Here is a 23,311-nt window from a genome sequence, read left to right as displayed (position 1 = left end):
ATTTCAGATCTTTGCTTGTCAGCAGCCATTATGCTCCACGCTTCAAGACAGGCTGTTTCACCACTCACCAATAGACTGGCCTCCAGTCGCTGTGGCCATTATAGTTGAGTCGGTGTTAGCTGATCCATGACAGGTGCAGGGGGCTGGGCACTGCAGCTTCGCGGGACTGCCTCAGCGAATAACGTAAAGCTACTATGTAAACGTGTCTATGGCAACGCCTCAGTGCTTTAGTGTTTTAGCCTGCAGCCGTTATCATTATGCTGTTGAAAGCTGGCAACAGCGCTGTTAGCTGTCAAGGATCTTCTTACGCCATCCCGACTACAGCTCGTTGATTCTAGATGGCTCTGGCGTGGCTCCCCTCTTGATATCGGCACCCTCACAGCCATGTGGGAAAACAGCAGCAGCCTTGCTGCCACTACCTGAGTGGGGTAGAACTAGCTCTCTACCATGAAATGACAGCATAATGCAATGTATGTTAATCAGTCACTTTTATCATTTTTGTAACGGTACTGGGGGACTTTAATTGAACTGTTTTAGTGCAAATTTTAGAAAGTTGTATGAAAAACTTCTAACGGACAGATCTCAGTCTGTAACTGTTAATAGCTAGCGTTTCAGCTGATGACACAGACAGTGCCAAGTTACAAATTACCTTATGTCTGGACCTTATTGAAAGGAGAGTAATTGCTATTTCCATGGTGTACACAAAGGAAACTTCACAATAATTGTAAGGAGATGGTTCAAATGACTCTGAGCACTATGGGACTCAACTGCTGTGCTTATCAGTCCCCTAGAACTTAGAACTACTTAAACCTAACTAACCTAAGGACATCACACACATCCATGCCCGAGGCAGGATTCGAACCTGCGACCGTAGCAGTCCCACGGTTCCGGACTGCGCGCCTAGAACCGCGAGACTGTAAGGAGATGAAAAAGAGCTTACTGGTATTTATTCACACAAAACTACATGAAAAATTTAGGAAAATTTGTCATAGGATACTGTGGCACCATCAATTTTCTAAACAAATCGCAGCTATACACTGCATCTACAGCGTCCAGTCACATTAATGTGACAACCTGTCAGAAGCCTGAATAACCTCGTTGTGCAGCCCAGACCACTACGTGACGTGCAAGAACAGAGTCAGTGAGGTTCTGAAAGGAATCGAAAGGGGTGTGGAGCCATGTGGACGCCAGTGCCATGGACAAATGCGCAAGGTTCTTCGCCTGATGATACGTGGCTTGAACAACCCGATCGTGGGGATTCCACGAATTCTCGATTGGGTCTCTAAATCCGGAGAGTTTGGTTTTCAGGGGGGTATGATAAACTCACCTTGGTACTCTTCGAACGACGCACATACTCAGCGAGCTGTCTGACACGTTGTATTGTAATACTGGTAAATGCTATCGTACCGAGGAAAAACAAACTGCCCCAGGGATATATGCATACTTGTGTTCATCCACTGTGTCCATCAGAATAATGAGATCACACAGGAGTGCAACGAAAACATTCCTCAGACAGTAACGCAGCCTCCTCGTTTGCTTACAGACGTTTTACGCCGTACACCAAACGGCCCTCTGTCCGATGGAGCACAAAACGTGATTCATCTGGAAAGGTCACCATTCCCGATTCAGTCGACGTCAAGTTGCCTTCGTCGCCGATAAGTAGCAGTCAGCACTGATGCATGAACCAGTCGCCTGCCGCGAAGGCCACATACAGCAACGTTCATTGAACAGTGGTTGAAGAGACACTGTTGGTAGCCCAACGGTCTATCTGGGCGGTCAGTTGCTCACAACCTGCGTGTATGTTCGCCCTTACACGTCTCTGCAGCCATCGTTCTCTCCTGTCATCTGTGGCCGTTGTGCACCACAGCTGCATCGTCGCCGGTTTTGCATAGCGCCATTTTGCTATACACAGCATACTTTAAGCACGTCGGCACAGAATCACTTTACAAACTTAGTCGTTTCCGACATGCTTCCACCCGTGGCCATAAAGCCCATGACCGTGCCCTTTTTCACGTCAGATTAGTCGCTCCGTTTGCTCATTACGATACCGACTGCACTTTCTTCCGCATCCCCGCGACATACATGTTATGCACCCTCCACTGCCAGTGCTACCACCTGCCGTCTGCGAGTGGTTATTTCACTTCGAAGTCGAATATAGGTGGCGGTAAAATCATGTATCTGGACTGTATTATGAAGCGAACATACGTTGTGGCTGTCGATGTAAATGTTAATAAAACTACACTGGGGAACCCTCAGAAGGGTTCTTCCGCTGCAGAGAGAGACGAAAAGTGTGTTCAAGTTGGTGATGAGATTTTTGAATAATTAAACTAGTGTAGCGCATCGTCATCATCAGCCACCTGATAATGATACTTATCCATGTAATAAAGTCTTAAGCCATATCAATTAATGTTGCTGCTTCTCGCTTTTTGATATCAACCACTCACGTTCACCACCTTCATAATTACGTCTGATACTTAAGGCTGTTCCCTGATCCATTCGATTGTTTGCCTGACCCTGTTAGTGACTCCCAACACATATAATTCTACTGGCTGTAGAACAACTCACAGGTTTTAGTGGTATCTGCGTTAGATGTCTGTACCTCTCTGTTTTAAGTCAAAACTGGTAATACGCACGCCAGCTTTTCTTTTCAAACACATACGAACTGCAGTGTGAAAAACCTATTTAGTTTATCTGAAACACTCTAAATCAGTTCTGGTTTTCTGTCACCGTTTTTTCGTGTTCCATTCTGCTTTTGTCCTCATCCACGCTCCGTATATAAAACCGTGCACTGGTTGTGTAATGTCACTGTTACCTTCTACCGTTTTCGTTCTGATATGTTGGTTACACTATTTCAGTCGTATTCTGCTCGATTTACAGCGCACATAAATGCTGTAAAAATATGGTGAAAGGAAATTTAAAGAAGAAAAAGTTCGAGGAAGACGAACAATGCTAGGCCACAAAAGGAAGTTGAAGTTCTTCTGCTCGTTATAAAAATACTATTAAGAAAAAAGAAGAATGCACAAAACACAGAAGCGTGGTTGCAAGGAAAAGGCGCAGCTTCAGCTGTTGACTCATTGAAACTATTGCAAATTTTCCATATAATTCATCTGGATTATTTTAGATATTGTCACACATGGAATATTGCTTTGGAAGTGAACAATATAAATTAAATCACTAGAAGATTAATAATTTCCGTTGATAAATTTCCATCATCAAGCTTTGTCAGGTGCGTGACGTTGGTAGGAATTTGATGTAACGTTTACAGTATTTCTATCATGAAAACCAGGGAGGTAACATGTATCCATACTGCTTCCGACGAAGAGAGAAATCTTTTCATTTATTTCACGGTATATTTCATACGTCGTTTTAAAACACTAGCGATAGCGTCCGTTTAAGTGCATGCCCATTTAGTATTAGAAACATTGACAGTACTCTCATTAGGATATCGCTGGTAAACGCTGATCTTTTTTCACCCACTTCGGCTGCAGGTCACCGAGAATAAGAGATATCGTTTTACTGTCGTCTTAGTGAGAGGATATGTTGCCAAAGGAGCACCTATTTTGTTCCCGAAAAAATGTAAAAAAGAATAATATCACGATTTATCAGTTCGGAATTTACAATTTATGTTGCGTAAATTATTTAATTGCCACATTAGTATAAAGAAGCTGCTAGTTCTGCGAAAGATATAGGAGTCGGGAGTATGGCATATCTCCCGTGACTACGCAGAGGAAGGGTTCCGATACACTGCTCCTCCTGAAGTCTTCTTTTGCTTACAGCCCTACTTTGCGGCAACTGAAGACTCGCTGCTATTCTTCAACCTTGTCGTCATCTGCACTTTCAGGAGAAACATGTGATTCAGAAACAAGGTCCCTCTACGAAACTGGTTGAAAACGTAAGTAAATATTCGTGGAACTGGTATTCGACAATTTAAGTAAGAACCATCTACAATGTTCTTCAGAGGAAACAAGATAATTCTAAGGTTGAATACCGTCAACATTATCACGTATGAAGTTGTGAAGTAGTACTGTGGACAATAAACTTGAAAGCCGGCCGAAGTGGCCGTGCGGTTAAAGGCGCTGCAGTCTGGAACCGCAAGACCGCTACGGTCGCAGGTTCGAATCCTGCCTCGGGCATGGATGTTTGTGATGTCCTTAGGTTAGTTAGGTTTAACTAGTTCTAAGTTCTAGGGGACTAATGACCTCAGCAGTTGAGCCCCATAGTGCTCAGAGCCATTTGAACCATTTGAACCAATAAACTTGAAACTGAAGATTAGTTTGAGTCGCAAAACAGAGTCTTTAATGCTACGCAACTATTTCAGATGAACGAGAACGCACAGGAACTTCAGACATCAGCCTCAAATAATTCTGTATTCACATGTTCTAGAAACTGTACTCATGCATATAGAGTGTTACAAATACATTGTATCAAACATCTAGGCGTAACAGATCACTTCATGTAGAACAACTTTGGTTCAAGAAAAAACGTTCGCTGTTGCTTTCCCGCGACAATAGGCGTCTTGTAGCAACGATTATGCCCCTAAGAGGTGTCATTGTGTAGACACCTAGTGGCGTTTGTATACGTTGCGTGTTGCCTTTGATTCAGTAATCTACTCCGACTGAAGGGAAGTCGAGCAAGTTTCTCAAATATCGTTCTGCACTAGGAGACACTCATTATTAAGGTTTCCTTCTTGAAGATCACTGTCAATTTACTAGGTTAGACAGTATGCATATACAGTACACGTTGTTAGTAGCGTCTGCTAGTTCTTTCAAATCTTTTCGTTCCACGGTGGGCGAATTCAGTAAAACGACGCATAGCGTCGCCGGAAAGCGTCAGCGTTTCTTTTGTCTGTAACAAATTTTGTTCCACACGATGTGATCTGTCGTCCCTAGACGTTTAATGCAACGACTTTGAAACACTCTGTATATGAGAATTTCAATTTCAGATTGTCCATTAAAGTGAAATCTGGAATATTTGCTGTTCCTCTCTCAGAATACTTGTCTTACTGCACAAAACTTTTAACGATGAGACCCATAATACACTCCTGGAAATTGAAATAAGAACACCGTGAATTCATTGTCCCAGGAAGGGGAAACTTTATTGACACATTCCTGGGGTCAGATACATCACATGATCACACTGACAGAACCACAGGCACATAGACACAGGCAACAGAGCATGCACAATGTCGGCACTAGTACAGTGTATATCCACCTTTCGCAGCAATGCAGGCTGCTATTCTCCCATGGAGACGATCGTAGAGATGCTGGATGTAGTCCTGTGGAACGGCTTGCCATGCCATTTCCACCTGGCGCCTCAGTTGGACCAGCGTTCGTGCTCGACGTGCAGACCGCGTGAGACGACGCTTCATCCAGTCCCAAACATGCTCAATGGGGGACAGATCCGGAGATCTTGCTGGCCGGGGTAGTTGACTTACACCTTCTAGAGCACGTTGGGTGGCACGGGATACATGCGGACGTGCATTGTCCTGTTGGAACAGCAAGTTCCCTTGCCGGTCTAGGAATGGTAGAACGATGGGTTCGATGACGGTTTGGATGTACCGTGCACTATTCAGTGTCCCCTCGACTATCACCAGTGGTGTACGGCCAGTGTAGGAGATCGCTCCCCACACCATGATGCCGGGTGTTGGCCCTGTGTGCCTCGGTCGTATGCAGTCCTGATTGTGGCGCTCACCTGCACGGCGCCAAACACGCATACGACCATCATTGGCACCAAGGCAGAAGCGACTCTCATCGCTGAAGACGACACGTCTCCATTCGTCCCTCCATTCACGCCTGTCGCGACACCACTGGAGGCGGGCTGCACGATGTTGGGGCGTGAGCGGAAGACGGCCTAACGGTGTGCGGGACCGTAGCCCAGCTTCATGGAGACGGTTGCGAATGGTCCTCGCCGATACCCCAGGAGCAACAGTGTCCCTAATTTGCTGGGAAGTGGCGGTGCGCTCCCCTACGGCACTGCGTAGGATCCTACGGTCTTGGCGTGCATCCGTGCGTCGCTGCGGTCCGGTCCCAGGTCGACGGGCACGTGCACCTTCCGCCGACCACTGGCGACAACATCGATGTACTGTGGAGACCTCACGCCCCACGTGTTGAGCAATTCGGCGGTACGTCCACCCGGCCTCCCGCATGCCCACTATACGCCCTCGCTCAAAGTCCGTCAACTGCACATACGGTTCACGTCCACGCTATCGCGGCATGCTACCAGTGTTAAAGACTGCGATGGAGCTCCGTATGCCACGGCAAACTGGCTGACACTGACGGCAGCGGTGCACAAATGCTGCGCAGCTAGCGCCATTCGACGGCCAACACCGCGGTTCCTGGTGTGTCCGCTGTGCCGTGCGTGTGATCATTGCTTGTACAGCCCTCTCGCAGTGTCCGGAGCAAGTATGGTGGGTCTGACACACCGGTGTCAATGTGTTCTTTTTTCCATTTCCAGGAGTGTATAATCGCTATTAATAAAGCAAAATCTCCTAATTGAGTCCGTGATTATTATGAATTTTGTGAATAAAGCCATTTAAATTGTTTAATGTATTGCTTTATAGTAACGATGCTTTAGCCAATGGTGTAATAACACCATTAACTAATTTTGGTGGAACATGAGGATGACAGACATTAACTATACATTAACAAGTGACAGAAGATGAAAATAAAAAAGATATATTTTAAATTCACCTAACACTAAGACTTACAAAACAACATTCATTGTTAATTAAAAAGAAACTGTGCGTATGGTTAAATCGCTCAGAAGTATGTAAAGATGAAGGTACTGGACGAGATGGGGTGCTAGTGGAGGATGCGTGGCTGTGATACTGTTAGACAGTCTTTAAAATTATAAGGACTTAATTCAAATCATAAAACACGACTGAAAAGGGAACATCTGGCCAGCCTTTAAATTAACTTGGCCACTACATTTTTACGCAGAGGACATAAAACATAACAACCAGGATCATAAGTCTAGAGTTAATAAACACGACAACTCACAGCTATAAAATGCTTGTTTTGAGCACATGTAATAAGCATAACTCGATATAAACGCTCTATGTAATATATGTATAGAATCGCCACATAGTTGACATATTGTCACAATTCTTTCAAGGCGTCTAACCGAAATATAATTTTATTAGTAAGTGACGTACGTGTTCATACTATTAAAATAATTAAAATAAACATTAGATGCCTTGTTATCTTACACTAGGCTACAAAGGTGCGTAGTTTGTACAAACAGCGTACTCTGTACGCATGTATCGCACTTACAATACACTGGATGTTAAAATCGCTTCACACTGTCAATATGTAGAACGCTTTAACGGAATTGTTCACCTGCGGAATCCTTTAAAGCCAATGGAAAGTATTTTCGTTTCCTCGCAAGTCTTGAATATTTATTGGCCGTACCTGAATGTATTCAGAACTGAGGTGTTCAGCAACTCATAACAGAATGAAAGTCGCAGAAGTGTTTATGTCTGCCACTTTCCATGCAAATGGGATGCGGAGGCGTCAGCCTAATGTCCTACACTTCTCGCATAACAGGCCTTGACATCGCAGCACATTTTCCTGCAGTGAAAGCCTTACTCCAATTTCGCAGCAAACCTCCGGAAGCGGATCAGAAATACGTGAGGTTGGCATCTTCAAAACGAATCGAGTTACTTAATGTAACATGGCTTCAGTGTCATGGGCTCTCTAATCGTTTTGTATTAATTTCATTCTCTACATACATTCCTAGAAGAGCTAGGCCGATCCCGAAACTTGTAAAATCCCTACGTACTTATTAATAGACGATATTTTCGTTTTGCTAATGAAATTATACTAGTTGCATGTAGTGCTATTAAACTACAACAACAAACGGAGTTTATTAATTGAGAAAGTTAGAAAGTAAATCTGAAAATCATATAAGATTTTGTATTTAGTGCAACTGAAGACAGAGATTCTATCTACAGGAAAAAAAATAAACACAAACCGAAAATGAGCTCGAGATCTTTAAACAATTATTTGAAGAAATGTAGAAACAAGTCACAGTATATGAAGTCTTATTTATGTCAGTAACTATTTCGTTCTTTCACCCATTATCATTTGGCATAATACATCAACATAATGTTTTTGTCGACCGCATTTTGACCGCTGAAGCTGTCTTTTATTATGTAAAGAGCTACTAGTTACAAAATAAACGGTAGCGTCAGAGGTCAAAATGCAACCGATGAAAACGTGGTTTTGATGATTATATATAAAAGTACTGCTCCAGCTAAAGATGTATGAAATCCTTAAACGCGTCTTGTTACAAAAATAAAACAGTTTACATAGGAAATGTCTGGTTGTAACTCGAGGCATGTTTTTTTAAGTAAGTATAATTTGAATTTAAAAAAAGACGTGCTAAGATATCTCAATAATTTTATTTTTACATGAAAGCCTGTACCTTAATCTACGCACTGACGCCATCACAGTCTGATTCTTCCTTGTTTACGTTGTGTACTAAGTGTTTAAGATGCGTCCGATAATTGTGAGTCTCTCCGACTGTGAAATACGGGCTGTCATAAGATTTCTTAGTGCTAAAGGCCTAAAAGCGATCAATATTCAACGTGAGAGCTGTGCAGTTTACTGAGAAAACATTATGAGTGATGGAATGGTAAGAAAGTGGGTGAGAGCATTTAAAGATGGACGCACAAATGTGCATGATGAACAACGGAGTGGGCGTTCAAAAATGGTTCAAATGGCTCTGAGCACTATGCGACTTAACTTCTGAGGTCATCAGTTGCCTAGAACTTAGAACTAATTAAACCTAACTAACCTAAGAACATCACACACATCCATGCCCGAGGCAGGATTCGAACCTGCGACCGTAGCGGTCGCTCGGCTCCAGACTGTAGCGCCTAGAACCGCACGACCACTCCGGCCGGCGAGTGGGCGTCCTTCGGTCGTTAATGGAAGTTTGGTGCAGGAAGTGGACAATAAGGTGAGAGAAAACAGACACTTTACGATTACCTCCTTGCGGGATGACTTTCCTAATGTTTCTCGTAGTGTTTTGTATGGCATTGTGACCGAGGACTTGAATTACCGAAAATTGTGCTCACGCTGGGTACCGAATATGTTGACGGAAGTGCACAAAATCAAACGTTTAGACAGTGCATTGACTTTCCTTGAGCGGTACCACAACGACGGTGATGATTTCTTAAGCCAAATTGTTACGGGCGATGAAACACGGATGGCCTACGTCACACCAGAATCAAAGCAACAGTCCGTGGAAGTAGAGCAAGGGCATCGTTTTGCTGCAAGACAATGCCCGTCCACATGTGGCGAATCAGATCAAAGATCTCATCACATCTTTTCGATGGAAAACTCTAGATCATCCTCCGTACAGCCCTGATTTTGCGCCTCGTATTTCTTCAAGTTATTTAATCCACAGACACGGAATTCATGGTTTCAAAACGCTTTCTCGACGTCAAGCTTTCGATGTGCCTGAAACAGAAAGCTTACTATCAACATTTGTTAACAATTCTGATTGACGGCAGTGAGGTGTGCGTTTCAGTCAGAAAAAAACATTTTTGAACTGAGGGTTTTTCGGAGAGAAACTGAAGTGCTACACTGTAGTATACGTAAACAAACATGAGAAAATGTAAACAAACAAACTGATCAGGAAACATACTGTTCAGAAAGACGTAAATATTATTGTAACGTATAGGAAATTCGGGTGGGTGAGACCTGTAGGGACGTAAATGAGTAGTAGATTTATCAAAGATGTTCTTTCCTAGATTTCCAGAGCTTATAAAACACTGAAACATTCACCTGATGACATCAGGAAACGTGCAGCATTAAGGTCAAAGCGTATGCGAGAGCAAGTTAGAAAGTCTTTGTTCCTATTTTTTTAGCCAAATTACGGCTGTAAATGCGAAGTCAAAATATCCATTCCCAGCGCTGGACCTTCCTTGGTTCGAGCCGGCCTAATCTGCAGGTAACTCAACCGCACGGCGCTGGTTTCAGTTATTAAAGATGGCAGTTGTGCTTCGCACACCCATGGCGTTAGAGCAACAAAGTGTTTCGTTTTATGTGGAGCAAGGGACGAATGCTCATCGAGTTCTACAGTAAAATGCTTCCCACGTGTAGGAAAAACTGTCTCGCTTTGAGAACCTGTGGCGAACCGAGCGCTGTATCGTTTGAGGCATACAGAGGCGAGCGAGTGTGCCGGGACTCACCCCAGTTCACCGCTAGTAGAGCCACGTGACGATAACGTGTCTGTGTGTAGCACACGAGTATTGCACCATAATTAATAATGAAATTGAAAGTTGAAGTTGCTTCTTCAAACTTCGCCAACAAATGCTTCATTGTAATGTCAAGTCTCAGATTGATTAGGTCAATTTTTTCCCTACACACATCGTATTTAGAAAAAAATAAGTGTCGTTACATAATAAAGCTAGGATACCAGAAATTGGTCATAATGTGCAGATGTACGTCAAAATTAACTGGTACAACTCTCAACGTGATTAAAGCAATATTTTGGACAGAATGCAAATTTATAAGAAGATTTGAAGGTGCTAAATATTAGAAATGTGAAAATTTCTAATACGCTTCGGTTCAACATAAAAATAATAGCTACGTGACCCCATTAAGCTACTTCTAATAGTTTTCGAGTACTTTATTAAAAACTAAATTTGGAACAAAAACGTCCTTATTTGTAGTAGATTAAGTGTCTGTTATACTTATGCTAGAAAATTTTGGTTACAGCTCGTGATGGAACCTATTAAATAATACAGCTGTACCAAGTTTTAGGACCTTGTTGTTAATAACAACCAATACATGGTCTCTTACAGTGGTAGTTCAGAGGTCATGCTCTACTGTCACTTCCGTTATAAAAATTCTAGAAGGTAAAGTTTTAATGCAAGCGATCTAAAACTTTTTTGTGATTTTAACCAACTTACCTACATGTATGCAAAAATTTCGAAGATTCTAAATTGATTAATGACAGTGTTATAAAATATTAAGTGTCCGAAAAAGCGGCCGTTTAGAGACTGTTGCCGTGTGCGAAGGGCGAATGACAGGCAGTGTTCACTTGGCCGTCCGCTGCGCCACATGTACATATACAGCTTGAGAAGCAAGACTAGGCTTCACTTCCCACCCAGCCACCGTAAGATGCGCGTCAGTCAAACGCCGGAGTGCGTCACAGATAGCCTGTTACAAAACGCTGATTTTCAGTAATAATAGATTTGTTACTCACGAGGACTGTACACCGTCCTGGATCACTTACATTTTGCAAAAGTAACTGTTAGTGTATCGCCCGTGATGTTAACAAATCTGCGTGGTAAGCGGTGACAATTATTTTCCACTTTTGCTGGGAGCAGTTATTTTGATTATCAGTAGTCAGGGCGAAAGACTATTTAGTAGGAATTTACCGTAGAGGTCGCCTCTGAACTGCTCATAGTGCTGTTCAGGATAGAGAAATTTACTGTCAGTATAAACATAATGAATATTACGATGTTGTGAGTTTGAAACTTTACCAAACATATGTATCAATTAGAACTCAAAATCTTAATTTATAATCATAATCCTGATCCCGCTGAGCAATTTGAGGAAAGAAACATTTCTTTCTGTGGACTGGACAAGAATGTGTACTTGCAGACTGGGAACTATGGTCAATATGTTCTCCATCGCTTTCTGGCTGACCACCGAAATAGTTGCCAGGCTCTAGTAAAAGAAGGCAAAACAATATTTAGAAGAACTCCTATTTTCTCCTATGTCTAATGATTATTATTAAGATAATCAACCCGCCGCCCCACACACGGTGCATCAGCCAGGAAATTGAACAGTGAAAGTGATCGTTAGAAAACAATGATCTCGGTAGGCACTAACATGATACCGAAGTGAAATAGGTAGAAAGCAGTGTGAGAACAGTGCTAAGATTTACTCGCGAGTGTGGCAAATAAACTGTGAATGTTAGCCGCAGTAACCTTGATCATGACAGAATTAGGGAGGAAGACGATACCAGATCACGGCTGCTACGGTGAGTCATCACGGAGCTGCTGCGTGAACCTGCGAGACACCTGCAAGCTGATGCACACGCTTACTGGTGCTTAGCCCCCACCCCTGGAGCTACTGCAGTAGGCGATGCCAGACGCCATCCTCACCGCCACAGCTGCTGCTGCTGCCCGCATAACGTTGCGACGCGTCGCATCACGCTTGCTGCTACACCACGCCAGCACCATTGGTCAAGGTCAAGTAATAAGTTAAGTCAAGAATAATAAAGTATTTGTTAGCTGCTGCTAACAGGCTACTAAAAATGGAGAACTATATGAAAGTTAAGATGGAACCAGTCTCTGACAATCAGTCCTCAGAATCAGAAACTGAATTTAATGAGGATGGTTCCGCCGAACCAATAAATCGAAAAGCGGAGTGTGTTTTGTCAGAAGTAGAAACTGATTTGAATTTCAATGATACTGCAATGTTAGAACCATTTTTGATGACGATGTAATTGAAATAGAGGTCAAAAAGGAGAAGATAGAATTAATAACATTATCGGATTATGGAACGAGCTCAATATGTCTGAAATTCAGCCAGGTCAGAAAATGCGAGAAACGCCTTCAAAATCAGTGGAAGTGTTAAGTAGCAATGTAAAGCCTCCAAATTGGATGCAGTTACTGCTTGCTAAACTTGAATTGCATCATAAAGAACTGAGGGATAGTAATAAAGAACTAAACAGTACATGTACATCTGCATCTACGTGACTGTTCTGCTGGTCAAAATAAAGTACCTGGCAGAGAGTAATAGCACAGTAAGATTGAATCCAGTAGTAAAGAGTTAAAGGATAGTAATAAAGAACTGAGGGGTAGTAATAAAGAACTAAACAGTAAGATTGAATGCAGTAGTAAAGAGTTAAAGGATAGTAATAAAGCATTAAGAGAAGAAATGACCTCAAAACTGAGTAGTTTAAATTATAAAATTGATGCTAATCGTCATGATCTGCAAATCAAAGTAAGGCAACAGTTAAATAAACTGCATAGTACTTTCAAAAGCTAAATTGACAAAGTTACCGAAGATTACAAAGACTCAGATGATCTTCTGGAAGGGATTTTGTCAGAAGGAATAGGTAACGAATACAAACTTTGTTCTAATCGATTTGAAGAAGTAACTAGTTGAGAAAATGTTTGTCAAAAGGATATTAAGAAGGCAAAATCAAATTGTGAGAAATTAGTTGAGGATGTGAACAAAGTATGTGCTACAAAGTGGAAGCAGTAGAAATACGAGTAGAAGAACTAAATGCTAGTATTACTAACATAGAAAATAGAGTAACCACTGGTAGTCCTAGTAATACTATTGTGCGACATGTGACTTCAGTTGACGCCGCTTTCATCGGATGTCGTCAGCTTTCACGTTTTGATCCAGACAAACAAGTTCACCCATTAGAATTCTGGAATGATTTTGGGGATGTTTTGCCCGATGCATAGTCCGAGCGAGAGAAAATTTCTTTTATAAGAAGTCATTTGTCAGGAGATGCTTTGCGGTGGTCAGCTGACAAAATGATAAGATGTAAAAATCTTTCTGAATTTAAATCTGCATTTCTTAACGAGTACTGGTCCCACAACAAACAAAACGATGCCTTGAGAGAGTTTTGGAGTGGTAAATAGTTTAGTCCAGGACGTGAGTCAGTAAAAGAGTTCTCTAGAAAGTGGGTTTCAGGGCTGTCACAGACAGAAAAGATGAAACCGGATATGATTATTATTAGTCCACAAGGTAAGGTGCCTTGGTACTGACAGAAAAGAATCATTCCGCACCTAGAGATAATGTGGATAGGCTCATTGAATATTTAGAGCGAGTAGAAAGAGTAGTTGCTGCTAAGGAGTGTAGATGCAAAATAATAACAGATCTTCTAACAATTATGTAAACCACCGAAATAATGACAGTGGGAACGTGAATGTTAGAAGTGTGGAGGTTCGGAATACAAGTTCTAATTATCGTAATCAAAGCCGTGGTTGACGAAGAGGGGTAACAGTCACCTCGCTTTCAGAGCAGTTACTATGACGAAAGCAGAAATGTAAATACTGATCGTTGAGACAAGAGGGAGGGCAAAATGTTACCGTATCTGACGCTATATCAAATGAACGTAACACACCGCGTATGGGAAACTAAATTACGTCTATGACGAAACTGTTGCTCACAAGGCGGTAACAGTAACACAGCCAGTAACAAAAACACAGACCACAGTCAGCCAACACACTCAAACAGAAAACAGGGATGATCAAATATGAACATGTTGTACCAGAGTTGTGTTAAACCACACTTGTAATATAGTTGGCAGGATTTTGGATACTTTGGAAAAATGGATCAAAGAAGAGCAAGAAAACGCTATAGATAATAGGGGGGAAGAAATTAACGAGTTTGAGTCTGATATGGAGTCGCTGAGGAATGAAATAAATAGGAAGTGCATGGAAGCTAAGACGAAATGGTTGCATGAAATGTGTGAAGAAATCGAAAAAGAAATCATTGTCGGTAGGACTGACTCAGCATACAGGAAAGTCAAAACAAGCTTCGGTGACATTAAAAACAAGAGCAACAGCATTAAGAGCGCAACGGGAACACTGTTTAACGCAGATGAGAAAGCGAATAGATAGAAAGAATACATTGAAAGCCTCTATGAGGGGGAGGATTTGTGTGATGTGATATAAGAAGAAAAGGAGTCGATTAAGAAGAGATAGGGGATCCAGTATTAGAATCAGAATTTAAAAGAGCATTGGAGGACTTAAGATCAAATAAGGCAGATGGGATGGATAATATTCCATCAGAATTTCTAAAATCTTTGGGGGAAGTGGCAACAAAACGACTATTCACGTTGGTGTGTAGAATATATGAGTCTGGCGATATACCATCTGACTCTCAGAAAAGCATCATCCACACAATCCCGAAGGCGGAAAGAGCTGACAAGTGCGAGATTTATCGCACAATCAGCTTAACAGCTCATGCATCCAAGTTGCTTACAAGAATAATATCCAGAAGAATTGAAAAGAAAATTGAGGGTGCGCTAGATGACGATCAGTTTGGCTTTATGAAAGGTAGAGGCACGAGAGAGGCTATTCTGACGTTGCGGTTAATAATGGAAGCAAGACTAAAGAAAATTTGAGACACTTTCATAGGATTTGTCGACCTGGAAAAAGCGTTCGACATTGTAAAATGGTGCAAGATGTTTGAAATACCGAAAAAATTAGGGGTAAGCTAAAGAGAGAGACGGTTCATATACAATATGTACAACAGCCAAGAGGGAATAATAAGAGTGGATGACCAAGAACTAAGTGCTCGTATCAAAAAAGGTTGTAGAAAAGGATATAGCTTTTCGCCCCTCCTGTTCAATCTGTACATCGAGGAAGCAACGATGGAAATAAAGGTTCAGGAGTTGATTTAAAATTCAAGGTGAAGGGATATCAGTGATACGGTTCGCTAATGAAACTGCTATCTTGAGTGAAGGTAAAGAAGAATCACATGATTTGCTGAACGAAATGAACAGTCTAATGAGTATAGAGTATGGCTTGAGATTAAATCGAAGAAAGACGAAGGTAACGAGAAGTAGATGAAATGAGAACAGCGAGAAACTTAACATGAGGATTGATGGTCACGAAGTACATGAAGTTAAGAAATTCTGCTACCTAGACAGAAAAATAACCAATGACGGACGGAACAAGATGGACATCAAAAGCAGAGTAGCAATGGCAAAAAGGACATTCCTGGCCAAGAGAAGTCTACTAATATCAAATATCGGCCCCAATTTGAGGAAGAAATTTCTGAGAATTTACGTCTGGTGTACAGCATTGTATGGTAGTGAAACATGGACTGTGGGAAAACAAGAACAGAAGAGAGCCGAAGCAATTGCGGTGTGGTGCTACAGACAAATGTTGAAAATTAGTTGGACTGATAGGGTAAGGAATGAGGAGGTTCTGCGCAGAATCGGAGAGGAAAGGAACACGTGGGAAACACTGATAAGGAGAAGGGACATTATGATAGGACATCTGTTAAGACTTGAGGGAATGACTTCCATGGTACTAGAGGGAGCAGTAGAGGACAAAAACAGTAGAGGAAGACAGAGATGGGAATACATCCAGCAAATAACTGAGGACGTAGGTTGCAGGTGCTACTCTGAGATGAAGAGGTTGGCACAGGAGAGGAATTCGTGGCGGGCCACATCAAACCAGTCAGAAGACTGATGGGAAAAAAATGGATGCAGATAAGGTAAAAGCTTACATCTTCGACAATGATGGCAATCTGAAGGCTAAAGTTGCGGTAGAGAAAGTAGAGTCAGTTTTGCAAAGTTTTAAAGTGGAGAAATTGATGAATGAATGGGGTAGCAATAATAACGTGGTCAAGGAACCTGATAGCTGTATTGACTTGCCGCAAACTGTAAAAGTCGACAACAGTATTACAGGAAGAAATGTCAAACGTAGAAAATAGTTTAGCTGATGTGCAGCAAACTGAAGTAGAGCGAGTCGTCAAGTGCTTTGATTCAAAATTGGGAGACGGGTTGGAAAAGGCAAGCTGAAAATGTAGACATTTATGATTTCAGAATCGAAGTGTGAATGTACTTTCAACTGAACAAAACTACTTTAGCTGGAGACAATTTGAGAAGGATTTATTAGAAGATGTTTATGAGAAACATGTTCAGAGTAAAATAACTCACCCTATTATAAAAACTAACATCTCAGGAGTAACAGTATGTTGTCTTCTTGACAGTGGCAGTGAAGTAAGTGCTTTGTCCCAAGCACTTTTTGATTTTGTTCCTAGTAATAGTGAATTAACTGTCATGAAAGTAAGTGGTCTGAACATAATAAGTGCTACTGGAAAAGTTTCTAGACCAGTACAGCACGAAAGCTTTAATGCCCACTGGTCTAGGTGACTGATAATAGATCACCCCCGTTTAATCGAGCTCGGTTTAAGTATTAATATATTAATAGGTGCAGAAGAGAGCTATATCCTAGAAGAAATAGAGGCAAAGGTACGGTCAACAAACCAAATTTCAGCGGAAACATAGACGTTCATACATGTCTATCAAGGACCATTCAAGGTAATAAGTAAGCCACATGCGACAGTATACCGCTTGAAATACCTGAAGAGTAAGAAAGAACTAGGCCTACGAAGTAATGTACATCTGAATAAATGTAAAAAGAACAGCAACTAGATACTGTAGGGAGCCTACCACTCTTTGGCGGATACACTCTTTGGCGTACTGTGCGGTCCCAGCTGGATGAAAATTTATTTAATTTTTAAGTTTCATTCCCTTCTTTTGTCCTATCACAGTAAGTAAAGAACATACGTCTTCATGTTGTATGTAGGCCATCAGTTTTTAATGTCTTCCTAGTGAATAAAAATGATTCCCGAATATGACTATACCCAAATGACGACTTACAAAAGAATGTGACAGGTAGTTTACAGGAGTAATTTGAAAGGTTAAAATAACAATGGTTAACTTTTGTGCACCAATAATAGAAAAAGCATGGCTAAAATAAGTAAATTATAAATAAGATCCATTAAATAGTTAGTAACAACGAAAACAGAGAGATACCTTGCATTAAGAGAAGTTATTGAAGCTGGAAATTCCTGAAATCTGATGCAACATACTCTGCATAAAGCAATAATTTTCAGTTGGGAATAAGGTTATCTGAAGGTAAGAAAGGGTAAGAATGTGGTGCCCCTACAGGCAAGCCGAAGCATTTTAATATTAATTAAAGTTGTGAGGATCATACCAGATGTTTAAGTAAATAATGACGTGAGTAGGCTGACGATGAGAAAAGGGAGAAAGAAGTGTCGAAATATATGTATAAACGAAAATAGGGAGAAACAGGAGAAATGAAATCAATAGGCTGACATACATGGTTAAATGGTGGACAATCGATGAGTAATTTCCCTCATGTCTCATAAAAAGGTTTAAGGCAGATGGTCATTTAATTGATAAATACAGACAACAAAATTCAACAAATATATTAAGAAATGCAGATAGTAAAGTATTGATATGTTATAATAAAAACAGCTTTCTAATGATGTGTACAACAAAGCAAAGTGCTGTCAACAAAATGACTTCTCTTAGCATACTAATCAGTACGATAATTGAACCAAATGAAGGTTACTGAATTTTCTAAATTAAAGCAACGTCTAAAATAATAAAGCAAATGGCGAACTAGCCCGAAAAGTCACTGTTTAAGAAAATAAATTGAACTTTAGTGCATGAAAGCTATGATTTACGCAGAAAGGAGAAGGTAAATGCAAAGTTCGTGATTCAAACAAAATTATGAAGCAGAATGTCTCGTTTTTTCGGACGTAACTTGTTGCCCATATTCCTTCTGGTCACTTCTCAGTTACTGGAACTATTGCAGGAAAATAGATTATAAAATGTTTTTTGTCCTCCCTGAGGTATAAGTTGAGAACACAAGCTTACACTATGTTATCTCTTTCTCGGGATGATGGAGATTTAATGAAAGGCAGCTTACGAGCCGTAGTGGGAAAGGAAGCAAGGACGACGCGATCTTCAGTGAATCATCCCCTTTCCCTTTCGTAAAAAATATAATGAAGACGTGAATTCCCACCCCTGCTTCTAATGATACAGTGAAAGTGTCGTACGGACGCTCACATTGGTGCCTACGATTGTGATGCAATATGTGAGTACTGAAAAGTGAAAAGTGAAAAAATTCTCTTTCAGATAAAGACTGAATAATTTATGTATAAATATTTGTAATTATCAAAAATTTTATTTCATGTTTCTACGTAATTTATGTACATAATTTGTAAAAGTCCATTATGTCATGGTTTTATATATATATATATATATATATATATATATATATATATATATATATATATATATATAATAGTTATTTGTGTGTGTAGTGTTAAGCAATTTTTCTAAATATCAATTTCATTTAAAAGAGGTCAGCTATAATAATATCCCTTGTTTCTAATATTTAATTTTGTTCAGAAATAATTTTTTTCACAAAATTAAATAAGAGGTGATAAGGCGAAACAAACGCTGTATCGTTTGAGATATACAGAGGCGAGTGAGTGTGCCGGGACTTACCCCAGTTCACTGCTAGTAGCGCCACGTCACCATAATGCATCTGTGCGTAGCACAAGAGTATTGTACCGTAATTAAAACTGAACTGAAAGTTCAAGTTGCTTTTCCAAACTTTATAAACATATGCTTTAGTATAATGATGTTAAAACTGTCAAGTCTCAGACTGATTAGGTCAATATTTTTACCGAAATACATCGTTTTAAGAAAAAAAATAGGCGTCGCTAAATAATAAAGCTAGGAAACCAGACATGGTCATAATGTGCAGATGTACGTCAGAAGTCTCAACGTGATTAAAGCAATATTTTGGTCAGAATCCACGTTTTTAAGAAAAATTGAAGGTGAAAAATATTAGACTTAGAAATATGAAAATTTCTATGACGCTTCAGTTTAGCATGAAAATAATAACTACGTGACCGAATTAAGCTACTGTAACTGTTAATGTGCCGCTCGTAGCGTTAACAAATCCGCACGGCAAGTGGTGACAACTATTTTCCAATCCTTTGGCGGGCATTTGTTTTGACCATCAGTAGTCAGGGCGAAAAACAATTTTGTAGGAACTTACTGTGGAGGTCGCCTCTGATCTACTCATAGTGCTGTTTATGATAGAGAGATTTACTGCCAGTATGAACATAATGAATATTACAATGTTGTGTGCGTAAGACTTTACCAAATATATGTATCAATTGGAACTAAAAATGTTCATTTATAATCATAGTCTTGATCCCGTTGAGCAAATAGAGAAAAGAAACATTTCCTACTGTGGACTGGATAAGAATGTGGACTTGCAGACTGGAAACTATGGCCAATATGTTCTCCTTTGCTTTTTTTCTGACCACAGAAATAGTTGTCAGGCTCCCGTAAAAGAGGGCGAACAATATTTGCAACAATTCGAATTCCCTCCTACGTCTAATGATTATTATTACAATAATAAACCCGCCGAACCACAAAGTGTGAGGTGGTGAAGTTGTGAGTTCGACAAAGGCCGTGAAGTCTTGCATCACGGTGAGAGATGGGGAGGCTGCGTTCACCGCTAACTGACGATAACATTTCCCGGGTGGATGCAATGGAGGAAGCATATCGGCGTGTGCACATCACTACCATTTCCTAGTATTTTGGCATATCGTACAGGAGTTATTATAACGTCTTCCTTTAGGGTATTGGAAGGTTTCATGTCAGTGGGTGCCTAAGCAGTTGGATGACATGATGAAAGACAAGCGAATGATTTTTTTACTGAATCATTTGGAACAGTGCTCCAAGGAGGGTGAAGATTTCGTGGACCGCTTTGAGCCTGGTAAGGAAACGAGGATGCTGCATTTCACACTGTAATCCAAGCAGCAGAGCATGGAAACCTCCGGGTTTACCTGTGACACAAAATTAAAAAAAAAAAAAAAAATCCGTTCAGCGCTATCTGTTGGGAAAGTATTGTTAACGGTCTTCTGGGACAGCTGTGGACCTCTCCTATTGGATTTCGTGCCACAAGGCGCAACCATCAACGCCGACAATTATTGTCCCACATTGTCATATCTGAGGGCTGCCATCAGGGCGATGGCGCTGAGGGATTGCCGATGTGGACAGAGTGATCCTGCTCCACGATAATGCCGTACCGCATGTGGCTAGCAGAACTACTGAAAACGTCTGGGTATTTCACTGAATGATTCTGTACCACCCACCGTATAGTCCAGACTTCGCCCCTAATGATTTCCACATTATCGGACCGCGGAAAAAATACCTGACAGGACAGCGATTCACAAGTAACGATGAAGCCAAGATAGGAGTCCTACGATGGTTCCATAGTGAGCTGGACATATTCTAGTGACGGGGCACCTCAAATTTAGTGCTGCTATGGGACAATCGTGCTGTGAAAACATTTAGAGAAGGCTTCACCTTTTAATGTATGTCAAACGGTTGATGATAATTATGGTGGCGTCTCTACATACACGAGAGTACAGAATATTATGCTTTGTTTATGTCAATACAGCTGGAATGTATGTACTTTCTACTGTTTATGAAAAAAATTGTAGTTTTTGCACAAATATTTAAGCTTGCTAAAGGTTCAGTTCACAGCCAAATTTATTTACTCTGTCAGTTTGACTTACAATATTATTTACAGTGTCACATTTAATCTGGAAAATACTTTACCTGAATTGAAGGCATTATGTCTAGATGCCTTTGTACCCCATCGCCTAGAAGAGGATACTCAACTTTTCCGTAGCCGTGAAAGTTGTATTCATTTTCATTGTATGTCATATATTCCCCACTGAAACTTACTTGTTGCTGAAACGAAACACGACGTTTTCTTTTATCATGATTCTAGTAGACACTGTAATAGCAAGTGAATTCCATACCATCCTTAAAAAATTCTGTGGTCACGCCCATATTCAGGTCCTTCTGGTACATAGATTCATACATCACAAGGTCAATTCCAAGTACTCTAATCAGATTTACGTTATGTTTAACATATTACTTTTGAGACCATAGACTCTACTTATATATATCCTGCGAAGACGTTGGCAAGGAAACTTCAAAAGGTTACTAGTGCATTCAGCAGCGGTGAGCACAATTTGCTTCGCTTCCGAGGTACAAGATGCTCGAGGGGCAGACTGTTTTTCAGCGTCAAACACGAGTCTCTCTTTACTTTACTTTCTCTCCGCTATGCGCCATACATGGCGGATAGAGCCTCTGGAAACTTGAAAGGTGGAATTTTTTCACGTAATTCTTTTTTACAAAGGCTGTTTTAAATTAAGTCCTGTGTGACAAAGGACAACTTGTTATAATTATTTTGTATCCTGAAGAACCAGAGGGATCTCATTGCTTTCACTTTTATGGAAATTAAAGTCAACTGGGAATTGCGCCGCACTTTCTTTTAGAAGGGCCTGTCGGGGAAGAGGTCCCGCTTTAATCACACGCCGCTGCCCTCGCGAGCCTTCTGTGTAAGTCCATCGCCGCGATGAAAAACGTGCCATTCTTCCCCGCGACAACAAGTGGACACTGACAGTTGACCGTGAAACATTACCTGCTGTAGTATTTCAGTATAAATAATGTTACATTTCATAGAAATAAATTTAATGATGAAATACCTGTGTCCTACCTACGTAGACTACAAAGCCCTTTAAGAGCAGAGAGTCACTTTTGATTTCATACTTCCGTTTTCAGTAGATTCAGTCGTTTCATAGCGTTATGTGACTTACATCTGAAGCTATAATATCAACCTACATGAAGAGCTGGGACTGAATTGTAACTGATAATCCAGTTCAGCGAAATGGAATTTTCAATTCGGTTTCCTACTTCCATCACTGCGATGGAAGAAAGCCGTCTAGGATGGTATAGGCACTTTCACAGACGTAAAAACAAAAGCAAAGACTGGTTCTAATAAATGGACAACCCGGACAATGACGGCGTTGACACCCTGCACGGAGATCTCAAGTTCTCAGGCCTGTGTTCTGATCACGCAAAAGACAGAACAAAATGGTTACAGGAGACAAAACAGTGGGCACTGCCAGCAAGCAAGACAAACGGTAAGGAGGTAGATGAAGGAGAAGAAGAATAAGAAGAAGAAAAAGATATACTTCGGAAAAGGGGTGCCTATTGAACTATTTTTATTTAACTGGCATTCAGCGTCGGTACGCTATTTAGCCTTCAACTGTTCCACTATTTTACCCATAAACAATTACAAAAAATACAGATTTTTCAGAAATACACACGAAAATACATATCACGTAAGGGGGTCCAAAAAATCGATTTTTCAAAAATATTATTTTCTCGATCTACACTGTTTAATCTATGTTTTGTGTGTATTTTCTCTTGACAGCAGTTTCAGAAATGACTTTAATCTCATTAACTTTGCACTGGCGGCCACCCCCACCTTTTCCGACATTTGGGAAACTGCTTGCTCCAGCGGAATTTTTTTCAGTATGAAGGCTATTTTCTTTCGATATCTTTGGCTGACATCTACATCTCTGGCTGACATCAGGCTCTCGCTTCACAGGAAGCGCAGACTACTAAGCACACACCATCAGAAGGAAAGCAGCAGACCCAATCAAAATACCATTTCACCGTCATTTCGTCTCCTATTCAGAGAAGATCATATCTGATTTAGAGTCCCCCAATAGGCAACGACGGCTAGCGGGATCGAGGTCAGTGTGAGATAGTATACTGAGACCATAAACAACGTCCGAAGTTTTGTCGGTGGATCTCGTGTTCATTCTGCGTACTAGACGAACTGGCTTCCATGTTGCCGCTCTTGTCCCAAGCTCGTGTTCTCGAGGTAGCG

This window comes from Schistocerca nitens, chromosome 5 (genome assembly GCF_023898315.1).
Source record: "Schistocerca nitens isolate TAMUIC-IGC-003100 chromosome 5, iqSchNite1.1, whole genome shotgun sequence".
In the NCBI taxonomy this organism is placed as follows: Eukaryota; Metazoa; Arthropoda; class Insecta; order Orthoptera; family Acrididae; genus Schistocerca; species Schistocerca nitens.
Note: the sequence above shows the minus strand (reverse complement) of the source record.